Raw genomic sequence first — 12,414 nt, 5'->3', positions numbered from 1 at the left:
AAAATTCATGTGGAGGAAAGACTCTCTGTTTGACATATGAAACTTACTGAAACCCAGTTCCAGCTTGATGCAAGTTCCTACAGCCCTCTCAACCCAAGGGATGCTTAACTGTATTTCAGCGGTTCAATGTTAATCCCAGGCTTCCAACATGAAGCCATCAAGACCCTCCAATCCAGCTTCTGCCTGTATCTTCCATGTCATCTCACATACCCTCACAGCAACACTAAGGACCTGCAGTTTCTGTTCTTTCTCCCTGTACTGCAAGAGCATCTTCTAATCTGTGCTTTTGCTCAGAAGTGTCCTGTCTACCCTGCCTGCCTTTTCTGACTCAGAGAATTCCCATTCCTACTTTCCTCCACCAGGAAGCCTTCTCTGATGCCTGTGACTGGCAGAGGTACACCTCCTCTCATATCCTGCCCTCACAAATCACATTCCTGTTTCCTCCTGTGGCTTTGAGCTCTTTATATCAATTGTAATCAGTGCCTGGCTTAGAGCAGGCTTTTGTTACAATGAATGCGCCCTTTGCTCCATGCCTGATGGCTCACACTCTGGCCCTAGGCTTATCCCCCTTGTTGGCATAAATTCCTTTCATTTTCTGGATTACTAAAACTCCTGCTGTATGTATCATGTGCCTTTTTGTATTGCTATCTATTTCACTATCTGTGAAATAGGCTGTTCTCATAAAACAAGTATTTGGAAAAAGACAGTACTTTGTTTATCTCTTTATCGCAATAACTTTAGCATACAGCTCATGGGGTGCTTGGTGAATAATGGTCAGTGATGCGGCTGGTTTCTGTCTCCATCTACCAAATCCCACTCATCCTTGAAGTCTCCCTCTTCCATGGATTTCTGCAATGTTTACTGCTTTAATTTTTCTTTGAAACACTTAATCGTTTACTGTTATTTACACATGTTTAGGAGAATATGATGTATGGATCTGGTTGGTTTGAGAATGATAATATGCAACTAAAAGGGCTTTTTATAAAACTAAATCCTAGGATTAGTTGTTTAAATAATTATCATATTTATTCATGAAATGCTAAAAAGACTTCAGAAAAGTGGAATGAAACTGGTCAAAGGTAAGAAGCATAAACCATTAGTTTGGCTAGAGGAAACAGTGACACGTGGTGGGTAGAGCTTGAGCTTTGGCGCCAATCTGGGCTCCATTCCTTGCTCTCCACTTCACTGTGGGACACAGGTAAGGAATGCAGTCTCTCCAAACCTAGCTCCTTTCCTGTGTAATATGGCCGACTGACAGTACCTGCCCCAAAGGATTATTGTAACAATTAAATGAGCTAACGCATACAAAATAGTTGATTCGAGGCCTGTGACAAATTAGCTATTGATGATGATGATAAGGATGAAAGATAAGGATTAGGATGCAAGAGACTGAAGGGTAGAATTATTGTTGGTTGGAAATTTAGGATGCAAGCTTTTCCTGAGACCTAAGAAAGGGTATGAATGAAACTGGAGATGATGGGGAAAAAAGATAGATAGTGAAGAGCTGCCCACTGAAAGGGCAAGTGCCTAGAGGAAGAAAAATTAAGGAAAGGAAGATCAAGATGTGAAAAGTTAATACTGGGACTTATTAGAATGGAGTAGAAGGATTCCTTAGCTGTCCAGTGGTTAAGACTTCACCTTCCAATGCAGGAGGTGTGGGTTTGATCCCTGGTTGGTGAGCTAAGATCCCGCATACCTCGTGGCCAAAAAACCAAAACATAAAACAGAAGTAATATGGTAACAAATCCAATAAAGACTTTTAAAATAATCCACATCAAAAAAAAAAAAAAAAGAAATCTTAAAAGAAAAGAAGAGAAAAGCAGTGAACTAGGATATGGGAAAACACCTGAGCTACACAGAACCACCTGCCACTCATTCGAGAAACACTGAGGGTGCCCTGCCCCTAGTCAGGCAGCATGAAAACCAGCTGATCCAACATGAGGTAATCCAACTAGGGCAGCGAGTCACGTTGCTATGGAGACTGCGGTCAGGAGGCAGAGAATCAGAAGAGATCTCAAAGGTTATTTAATGAATCACCTGGCTCTGCCCTCTTACCTTTAAATCTATGCTCAGTGCTACATAAATAAACATTTCTAGTCCAGCAATTTACCTACCAACGCCCAGAGAAATAGCATATGGACAACACTGCAAATTCTTCATATTCGAAACAAGGCCCCTGTCATTTCTCCAAAACTCTTCAACATCACCTCCTTCTCTATCTTGGTTAATGGTGCCAATGCTCATAAACTCTAGGCTAGAAAAGTTTTCTTCATCTTCTGTCTTTCCTTCTCTCTCAAGTTTTGGCATCTGGTCAATTTCTTTGCCCTAACTCTTACATTCATCTTGTTTTTCCTCTCTCACTGCAGCTTCCTTAGTCTGGGCCTGCATTTGTCTAGAACTTCAGAGCTGGAAGACTCTTCACTTAACAGAGATTCACAATGGTTAAGTGACTTGCCTAAAGTCATACAGGCAGCCAGTGGGCTAGTCAGACCAGTGTGATGAGCCAATCTTTCTTCCAGTTCCTGTTGTTTGAGGTGCATAAGGATATTCCCACAGCAAAACTGAGTTAGGAGACCTGAGAGTCTCCAGTGGCAAGCTCGTGACTTTAACTTGCACCTCCAGCAAATGACTGCCAAGTCTATCCTCCATCCTAAATCTTTTCCTGAGCTTAAGTTTCACATTTCTTACAGCCTGCTGGACATCTTCAATCAACTGTCCTGCCAACACTTAAAACTCAACATGTCTAAATGGAAATTCCTTACTTTCCTCCCTTCCACCCAGAATGGCAGAGTGTAGTGATGAATTAAGAATTGGGATCTAGATTTTATACCATCTCAGTCATTTACTAAGTTAACCCTAAGCAGCCTCAGTTTCTTTTGTTGTAAAATGGAAATAACAATAATACTTACTTATTAGAACTATTGGGAGAAATAAGAAACACAATAATTATATTATGCATTTACCAATGTATCCATCATGCAATCATTTCTTGGTAATATTAGGAAATGTGCATTATCTTCAACGCTTCTTTCTTCCCAAATCCAATCAGTTGCTGAGTCCCATGACTCTAGCCCTGAAGTATTGCTTGCATTCAGCTACTCTTCTCTATTCTTACTGCCAGAGAAATGAGAACCTTGGCTGATAATTTATGGACCTACAAATAATCATACCTTGACTGCCACAAAAATAACTTTCTTCTCCACCAGTTTTTCCCTCCCCTCCTCTAGTTTTCTCTAGGATGATGTGGGTTGCTCAGGTGGAAATCACATGGATTAAGTTTTATTTGAATAGCTCACCATGTGGCAAAGTAACGACTGCACATGATTAAATGAGTCAGGTCAAGTTTTCTTCCATCACAGCACTAACATCCACATTTAATTTGTTGCTTTATGTAACACAATTCCTGCTTTCAGTTGAAAATAAATAAAAAGGAACATTGGCAGCAAAAAAAACAGCCCAATGTGCTTTGCTTTGCCCAACCCCATATTATATGTCAATTGTTTCATTATAGTTTGTTTATAGGGAAGCGGCCAGCATCTGAGATGTAAGGCATTCAGAAAATTGTTCAGACAATGGATTTGCAGTACCTAGAATCCCTGTGACTCAGTTTTCCACAAATGTGCTATTAGGGGAAATGCTCACGGATCAGCAACTGTGCACTTTTGCTGGCAGCACAGACATTGCTGATGTGCACAATTCCGAACTGCAAGCGGTTTCCCCAGTGGAAACAATGAGCACAGAATCACAGCATTAAACAGTTGGCAGAGAATTTTAGAGATAACTTAATCTACCCCTTTGTTTTGGACACAATCCCGCTTTAAACTATTTTGAACAGATAAAAATCCATGCTGTTTTAATGGGTCTTCAGTAACTGTCTTCAAATATCCCTGCCCCCCAAATTAGGGAGTAATTCCTTCTGTATGGAGCAGTGTGGCTGCTTAGCCAAAAGCCTTTGCCCACTATCTCCTATTTGGAAAAGAGCCAGTTTGACGAGGTTGCCCATCCCTTGCCTATGTGTCTCAATTCTGGCTCAATTGGGTTGAACCAGGGTTCAGTTCTGGTCAGTCTGAGATTGCCAGTGATTGGTTTGAAAGGGGCAGGTGACCTGGTTCTGTGCAATAAAATGTAATGAGAGGCCAGTGAAAGAGAGCTTCTGGGAAAGATTTCCTTGGTCCTAAAAGCACAGTTCCAGGAAAAGCAGTCCTTGTTTTTTGGCTGGGTATGATACTCAAGAGCTGTGGGAGCTCCCTTATATCCATACAGGGAGCCAGCCAAGGTCAAGGCCAAATAGTGATAATGGCAGAGCAGAAATATGGAGAGACTCTGGCTCTTTGATCGTATCACTGAGCTGCTAAATGAATGAACCTGGGAGCCAGGTTCTAGAAATCCTACCCTAGGATTTCTTGTTATGCGAGATAGTAAGTTTTCCTTATTGTTTCTACATTGCTGACAATAAATTGCTGGCTTTTTTGTGCAGAACTTTGCAGGAGATGGACATTCAAATCTCCCTATTCAGATAAAAGTCATTCCAGAGAATGGAACAGTATTTCATATGTAAGCATTTAGAGAAATGAGTGATAAACCATTCTTGGCAAACTTTGACCAAGTATGCCAAGCTAAAATTATTTTTTTTTATAAAATTTTTGTTCAATTGCTCAGTCGTGTCTGACTCTTTGCAATCCCACAGACTGCAGCACTCCAGGCTTTCCTGTCCTTCAGTATCTCCCAAAGTTTTCTCAAATTCATGTCCAATGAGTCAGTGATACCATCCAACCATCTCATTCTTTGTTGCCCCCTTCTCCTCCTGCCTTCAATCTTTCCTAACATCAGTGGGCTGTTTGCCAATGAGCCAATCAGCCCAATGAGTTGGCTCTTTGTATCAGGTACAAATTATTGGAGCTTCAGCTTCAGCATCAATCTTTATAATGAATATTCAGGGTTGCTTTCCTTTAGGATCGACTGGTTTGATCTCCTTGCTGTCCAAGGGACTCTCAACAGTCTTCTCCAGCACCACAGTTCAAAAGCATCAATTCTTCAGCACTTAGCCTTCTTTATGGCCCAACTCTCACATCCATACATGACTACGGGAAATACCATAGCTTTGACTATATGGATATTTGTCAGCCAAGTGATCTTGCTGCTTTTTAATATGCTATCTAAGTTTGTCACAACTTTCCTTCCAATGAACAATCGTCTTTTAATTTCATGGCTGCCATCAGCATCCGCAGTGATTTTGGAGCCCAAGAAAATTAAGCCTGTTACTGTTTCCATTTTTTCCTATTCTATTTGCCATGAAGTGATGGGACCAGATGCCATGATCTTCGTTTTTTGAATGTTGAGTTTTAAGCCAGACTTCTCTTTTGTCTTCAGCAAGAGGCTCTTTGTTCTTCTTCCCTTTCTGCCATTAGGGTGGTATCATTTGCATATCTGAAGGTATTGATATTTCTCCCAGCAATCTTGATTCCAGCTTGTACTTCATCCAGCCTGGCATTTCACATGATGTACTCTGTGTATAAGTTAATTAAGCAGGATGACAGTACACAGCCTTGACGTACTCTTGTCTCAATTTTGAACCAGTTTGTTGTTCCATTTATAAAATGAGTAGGTAGCAAATTACATTTGAATTAATACTTGATTTCAGTAAACATCAGATAAAACTGCTTATCATATTTTGGTCAATAGGAAAATGTTGGACAAAGGGGCAGATGTTTAAGAAATTCAAAATACTAAAGGAAGACAAACTGATTGGTAGGCAGGTCATGGTATTTTAAGGGTCCTATGACAGCAAGTAGATGACCATACAGACAAGCAGTTTAGCAGAGAGTGATGCCAAAGTCTTGGGTCTCTGTTCACCAGTGCCAAACAGAAATATGGAGACAATTAAGGAGGAGGCGGAAAGAGTGGCTCTATTTCTTTTCCAGGCAAAGGGGGACACAATAGGCTAGCACCTGAGAACTATGTCCCCCTCCTTGGTGAATAGGGGGAGTTTATATAGTCAGGCAGGGGTGTGTGATAAGGATCAAGGCAGTAACAGTCTTGAATTCTTCTTTCTTCTGCAAAGTTTCAAAACAGTGGGGTTGCTGACAAGATTGGGCTGCATGCAGGGTCTCATGTGGTTGGGTCTCCTAATCTTGATCAGCCTCTCTGGTCCCTTTAATCTTGCCTTACGTGGTTTCATGGCCGCTCCTCCCTTGATTAGCATTTGTTCAAATCTGCCTTTTAGAACTCAGGGAAGATCATGGAGGCTGGAGTTTTGCCCACAAGAAATGGGGGACCAAAGGGCCTCCAAGCCTGAAGCCTCACAGGGCCTTGCTTGGTATCAAGAGGAGGCCGACAAGTGTCTAATACAAATGGTGGAACACACTGAAAAATGGACAGTGTACTAGGAATAGGGTAAAAGTAGTCACTGGAAACCTAGATAGGCTAGAGCTGAGATCACAGAAAAATGGACAGATTGCAGGCTTCCAATTTTTGTGTTGGGTTTTAGGAGGAAAAAACTTATATCGGGACTTAGGGGACATGGATAAAAAGAATCCAAGTTTAACTATTTTTTAAAAATGGAAATGCTGTAATCATAGAATAACAGGGGTTAAAAAGCAGCTCATCAAGACAGTGATTTAGGAATAAGCCACATGCAGAAGGCTAGCTGATACACCCTGGATAAGAGCCAATACAGTACTAGGAGGAAACATGACCCAACTCTGAGTTCTAGAGTTTAAGTCTGAAGACCTTTGAATTCGTAGGATTGTTCCTAGATATATGGGAAGGCCAAGCTCATAAATGGAAATCGCTATAGCCTCGGCTATAGAGTAGATATACACAGGGATGGAATCAGGAAGGGCCTTACCCAGTGCTGATTAATTAATGGATCCATATCAGCTTTGTGGAAAATCTCTCAATTATTTGTCTGAGACCTTTGTCCATAACACTGACCTATACAAATATTTTTATTATGAACCTGAATGAAAACAGAGAAGATATGAAAATCAGATTTGTGGACAACACAAAGCTGGAAAAAACTGCTAATATGTTGGATCAGTAATCAAAAAGTTGAGTCAGTAATCAAGAAGTTGAATGTAGTTGAATTTGCATTTGGTTGGGAGCAGTTATGTGGCTCTTACCAATTTTACAATAAAATACTTACAATGGTGGAAAATTTTTGAAAGCTCACAATGCAACATGCTGGGACCATGTCCAAGGACTGGTTCATTGTGAAAAACTCAAAGGAATTTCCATGAATTACAAGACAGAGAGAAAGTAATTGAAGGAGGGAAGTGGTAGATCCCATGTACTCATGTGGGGAGCCATCCTGATGGAAAGGGTTTTATCTGTGTTTGTCTCTGAATAAGAAGCCCAAGATCAATTCATCCAGAAACACAGTCCATTGCAGGTCTTTTTCTGTGTGTGTGTGTGTGTGTGTGTGTGTATTAGACTTATAGCTTTTATCCTGCCATTGCTGAGTCATTTTTCTACATACTATTTACCAGGACAATGTGTCTTTTCCCTCCTGCGTTTTGGTGCCACCTCCTTCGTGGATCGAGATCCAGAGGTCTGTTCCCGGACTCTATGTTCTGTTATCCTCTTTACTGTCTCTTCCTATACCACTAATAGACTGTGTTTTTTAATTACCATGGTTTTGAAATGTGCCTTAATACATGGTGGGGAATTTGCTCCCACACATATTTTGTTCTTTTTTCTGGAGAAAAAAACTTTTAATTTTTTTCATGCAAATTGAGCAAATACCGCAGCGCCCAAATTTTATTGGGATTTTGGTGGGAATTACATTAAAATCATAGGTTAGTTTGGAGAAAATTAGAATTTTTATCATGATGAGGTTTCTCCACTTAAACATGTCTTGTATTTCCATTAATTCTCTAACTACTTCCGTACTGTGATACTCAAAGTGTGGTCCTTGGACTAGCCGCATGAACCTCAGCTGAGATATTTTGAAATGCTCACTCTTAGGCTCTACCCAATAACTACGAAATAAAAATCTGCTTTTTAAACAAGATCCCCTGGTGCTTTGTATGTAATTAAAGTTAAAAAAAATACTATTTTAGTAGAATTTTATAGATTTCTCCAAGAGATTTTGTGCATATTTGTTAGGGTAATTCCTAGGTTAAGATACCAATAGTTCTAAACAGCTTTTCTATTGAATCTCTTTTGAGTTTTCTGTGAATATTTATATCACCTGAAATAATGACAGCTGAGCCTTTTGACTCTCTTTTCCTTCCCATATTTATGCTTCTTTCTTTCTCTTGATTTATTTTAGTGGCCAGATCTTCCAATATCCTGTGGACAGTAAGGGTGAGAAAAGGCACCCTAGTTTTATTCTCAACCTTAAAGGAAATGTTTCTAATATTTCTTCAATAAATATTAAACTTGCTGTTAAGTTTTAGTATATAGCCTTATCAACTTATCTCTATTCCTTGATTTCTAAACAGCCTTTTCAAAAGTTCAAAATTGACTTAAACTTTATTTTCTGCATATATAAGAGAAAATCTTGTGATTTTTGTCCTTTGGTCCATTAACATGAATTACACTGCTGTAATTTCTGCCTTTGAACTATCCTTACATTCCTGGAATAAATCATATACTATTATAATTCAGCCTTACTCTCTTTTATTAGATAATGTAGAATAAAGCATGTTGCTCTTCATATTAATTAAATTATACGAGTTAAAGTGCAACTGAACTTAATTTTGCTGACTGAAAAAATAATTTGTTCTTATTTTCTGTCTCTTTAATCAAAAGAACACAGGCCAATACAGACACACAAAACTTCTCAGGGAAATAAATTACTCGTTTGTGACCTTGCTAAATATTAGGAACAAAGGAATGCATATAATTGCTATCTTTTCCCCATGGTTTTTTGGTTCAATAATCTAGGTAAACTTGGAGATTGATTCATGGAGATGAACCCTCTCACTTGCTGCTGACAAGGTAATTAACCTTGTGCTTAAGCTCCTCCTTTGCTCTTTGTATCAAAAGATGATGCTGTTAACTTCAAATACCATCTCTGTATAGGTGTGGCATGGAAGACCCAAAATGCAACCCCTTGTCACACTGCTCCAACAAGATCTTCTTTCTGTGGCTGAAAAGGATTAATAAAGTCCAGTGTGTTTACAGTTAAGCATAGGGTGGACTGGGGCCACCCCATTGCTACTGTGTAACAGACCAGGCCAGGGCTGTCTGTCCTTTTGATGCAAGGTAGCTGAACAAGATCCTTGGCAGTCAGGCATCGGTGGATTCTTTTTTTTTTTTAATAATGGTTTCTAATAAATCATTGGTGGATTCTTATCTGTTGACTGATTGTAACAGTGTTGTTCCCTTCCCAGTCACTTCCCAGTCACTGAGTGTCTGCTTTGATCAGGGGATCTCAATTTTTCAAGAATCCACTGGAAGCTCTTCCAGAAAAATGAAAAAGAAAAAAAAGAAAAGAAAAGCACATTATTTCTGGAAGTTCACAGTCATTATTTCAGTCATGATCTGAGTAGGGGTCTGTGGGGTATAATTTAAACCCCTGAGATAGAGCCAGATTAGTTAAAATACTGGGAGCAGTGGGGTCAACTTTTAGTTTCAGAGGAATACACTCAAAGAATATGCTTATTTTCTTGACAGTTCTGCTATTTTAGGTGACTAGTTCAGCTAAACTGAACAGCAGCTTACCTTGGAGTTTGCATTTGGGATGTGGTAGGATGTAAGAAAGTCTTCCCTGGTGGCTCAGACAGAAAAGAATCCACCTACAATGCACGCGACCTGGCTCAGATCCCTGGGTTGGGAAGATCCCCTGGAGAAGGGAATGGCAACCCACTCCAGTATTCTTGCCTGGAGAATCCCACGGACAGAGGAGCCTGGCGGGCTGTAGCCCAGGGGTTCACAAGGAATCGGACACGACTGAGTGACTGACTACACAGGGTATCAGAAGTGCAGAGTTGCACAAAATCTTATCAGGCCTTCAGGCACTTTGAGGAATAGTGCTAAGAGTCAAAATCCTCCATATGTTTTTGCAGATTTACTTTTGTACAAGTTTCCACACAATAGTCATCATGGATTACTCCTGGAAGACCGGACAAAAGCTGTGGATGACATTGAGCCTTCCCAGAACTGGGCATTGATTCTAACACCAGTTTTCCAGTCATTTGTCATATCCTGGGTTATGGCCATCTTCATTCATATGCTGACTCATATCGTCATTCATTTATCAAATATTTAATCGGTATCACCATAAATCCAACTAGGCCTATTAATGGTGAATTTTCATCTTCTTCTTTGCCAGGAAGTGTACAATGAAAAAAAAATACCCTTGGGGGTGAAAATAGGCTAAAGAGAAAGGAATATTATTTTCATTTAACTGCCAAAGCCAGAGTCTTTAGAGAAGCAGACAAGTACTGCAGCAGATCAGGGTGTGGAAGTAAAGTAGGATGAAAGGTCTGCAATTCATTTTTTATGCCTGACATGTTGTGGTGGGAAGAACAAAGTAACAGTGATAAAGTGAATTTACACTTAATCCTAGCCTTAGATTTTAGACATTGAATACTTGCATAAATTTTAAAGTCAAAAAATATTCCAAGGGAGAAATGCACAATCTTTAAAATTTTTGGAGAAATAATAGAAGGGCCAAAGCATTTGCCCTCAATTAGATTTTAATAAATCAAATTACATTTTAATTAAATTCATTTGTTGTTTCAAAGATCTGAAATAATTAAAACCATTGAATACCCTACTATTTATAACCTAATGATTTATACTTTTAATTAACTTCAGAACATGTAGTTATTTTATTTGGGTTCTGAAGAGTTTTCCTACAAGCATAAAACCAGTGCTAGAAACCACCACTGATTACATTCTAGAAAATCCCGTGAGGTTCAAATCTGAGTCTTGCTTTGATTTAGTTTTGTGATTTAATTTATATGTGATTCATTAAAATTACATTTAACTTTTTAATTGAGAGTAGCTTTTTTCCCCATTTTGGAAAGCTATTAGTAAAAGCTTTTTCAGGACTAAAGTTTGGAGGAATTTTAGAAAGGTCTGATATGTTTTTTCTTGTTCTAGAACGTTCAAGAATATAAAACTGAGATATACCCTCAGTTAAGCTATTAATTCTACCAGTTGTTAAAATGTCATACTGTTTTTGAACCAGTTTGTTGTTCCATGTCTGATTCTAACTGTTGATTCTTTTTTTTTTTTTTAAATTTTTTTTTTTTTAAGTGTTGATTCTTGACCTGCATACCGGTTTCTCAGGAGGCAGGTAAGGTGGTCTGATATTCCCATCTCTTTAAAAATTTTCCCCAATTTGTTGTGATCCACACAGTTAAAGGCTTTAGCATAGTCAACGAAGCAGAAGTAGATGTTTTTCTGGAATTCTCTTGCTTTCTCTATGATCCAACAGACGTTGGCAATTTGATCTCTGGTTCCTTTGCCTTTTCTAAATTCAGTTTGTACATGTGGAAGTTCTCAGTTCATGTACTGTTGCCTGGCTTGAAGGATTTTGAGCATTACTTTGCAAGCATGTGAAGAGTGCAATTGTATGGTAGTTTGAACATTCTTTGGCATTGCCCTTCTTTGGGATTGGAATGGAAACTGACTTTTTCAGTACTGTAGCCACTGCTGAGTTTTCTAAATTTGCTGTCATATTTAACAGCATCATACTCTTTTTATTGAATTTCTTCAATCATGAAAAGTACCGACAAAGAAAATTTTTATATAAGAAAAAAAGAGATTAGAATTGATATATGTATACACATGACCGATTCACTTTGCTATACAGTAAGAAACTAATACAGCATTGTAAAGCAACTGTACTCCAATAAAAATTAATTGAAATTTTTCATTAAAAAAAAGAAATGATGTGTACATTAGAACAATACTACCTATCATTCTCTTAGACCTGCCCTGTCTAATACTGTAGCCACTAGTCATATGTGGTTATTGAGCACTTGAAATATAGCATGAGGAAGGAAAAACTACCTCTATCCTTTTAGGTTCAGTCACTGGGGACCTGCAAAATAAATTAATAGAAAAAATTAACAATAAAAAAGGTACATAATTTTAGTACTGTTGATGTATACAGAAGTTCACAAAAAGGAAGTGAAATTCCAAGAAGTGGTTAGATTTGGGGGCTTATATACCATTTAAACAAAGGAAAGGACGTTTGGATTTCAATCGGAAATAATCGTGGGGAAATGACTAGGAATATTTGGGGGAACTAATGGAAGATAAGGGTTATCTAGTAAGGCCTCTTAGTACAAATTCTTCTCCAAGTGCCCAGTGATAAGAGTTGCTCCTCTCTTCCTGGTACAGGGAGGAGAGCACCTTCATGAAAGATAGTGTGCTCTGCTTTTAGGCAGATTAAGGGAGGGCAGAGATGCATCTGTTGATTCTCAGTTAGTTGCCTTCAGTTCAAAGTCATTT

At 38.9% G+C, this 12,414-nt stretch overlaps 1 protein-coding gene across 6 annotated transcripts in view; it reads left to right on the top strand.

The window, feature by feature from the left end:
- EEA1 (early endosome antigen 1) overlaps positions 1-12,414 on the top strand; it is a 218,637-nt gene that overhangs the window by 10,733 nt on the left and 195,490 nt on the right. For 3 of the 6 annotated variants that reach the window (XM_086399021.1, XM_086399025.1, XM_086399020.1), the window contains one exon: positions 11,212-11,251. The exons of 2 other annotated variants lie outside the window; for them this stretch is intronic. The gene's annotated coding sequence lies outside the window, so the exon portion shown is untranslated. Of the gene's footprint in view, positions 1-8,894; positions 8,944-11,211; positions 11,252-12,414 lie in introns of those variants that run through there. One more of the 6 variants, XM_086399026.1, reaches the window with a different exon arrangement.

This window comes from Bos grunniens, chromosome 5 (genome assembly GCF_055505025.1).
Source record: "Bos grunniens cultivar Pamir isolate PY7600 chromosome 5, Bosgru_T2T1.0, whole genome shotgun sequence".
Lineage (NCBI taxonomy): Eukaryota > Metazoa > Chordata > Mammalia > Artiodactyla > Bovidae > Bos > Bos grunniens.
Note: the sequence above shows the minus strand (reverse complement) of the source record. Positions and strands in the feature narration are given on the sequence as shown.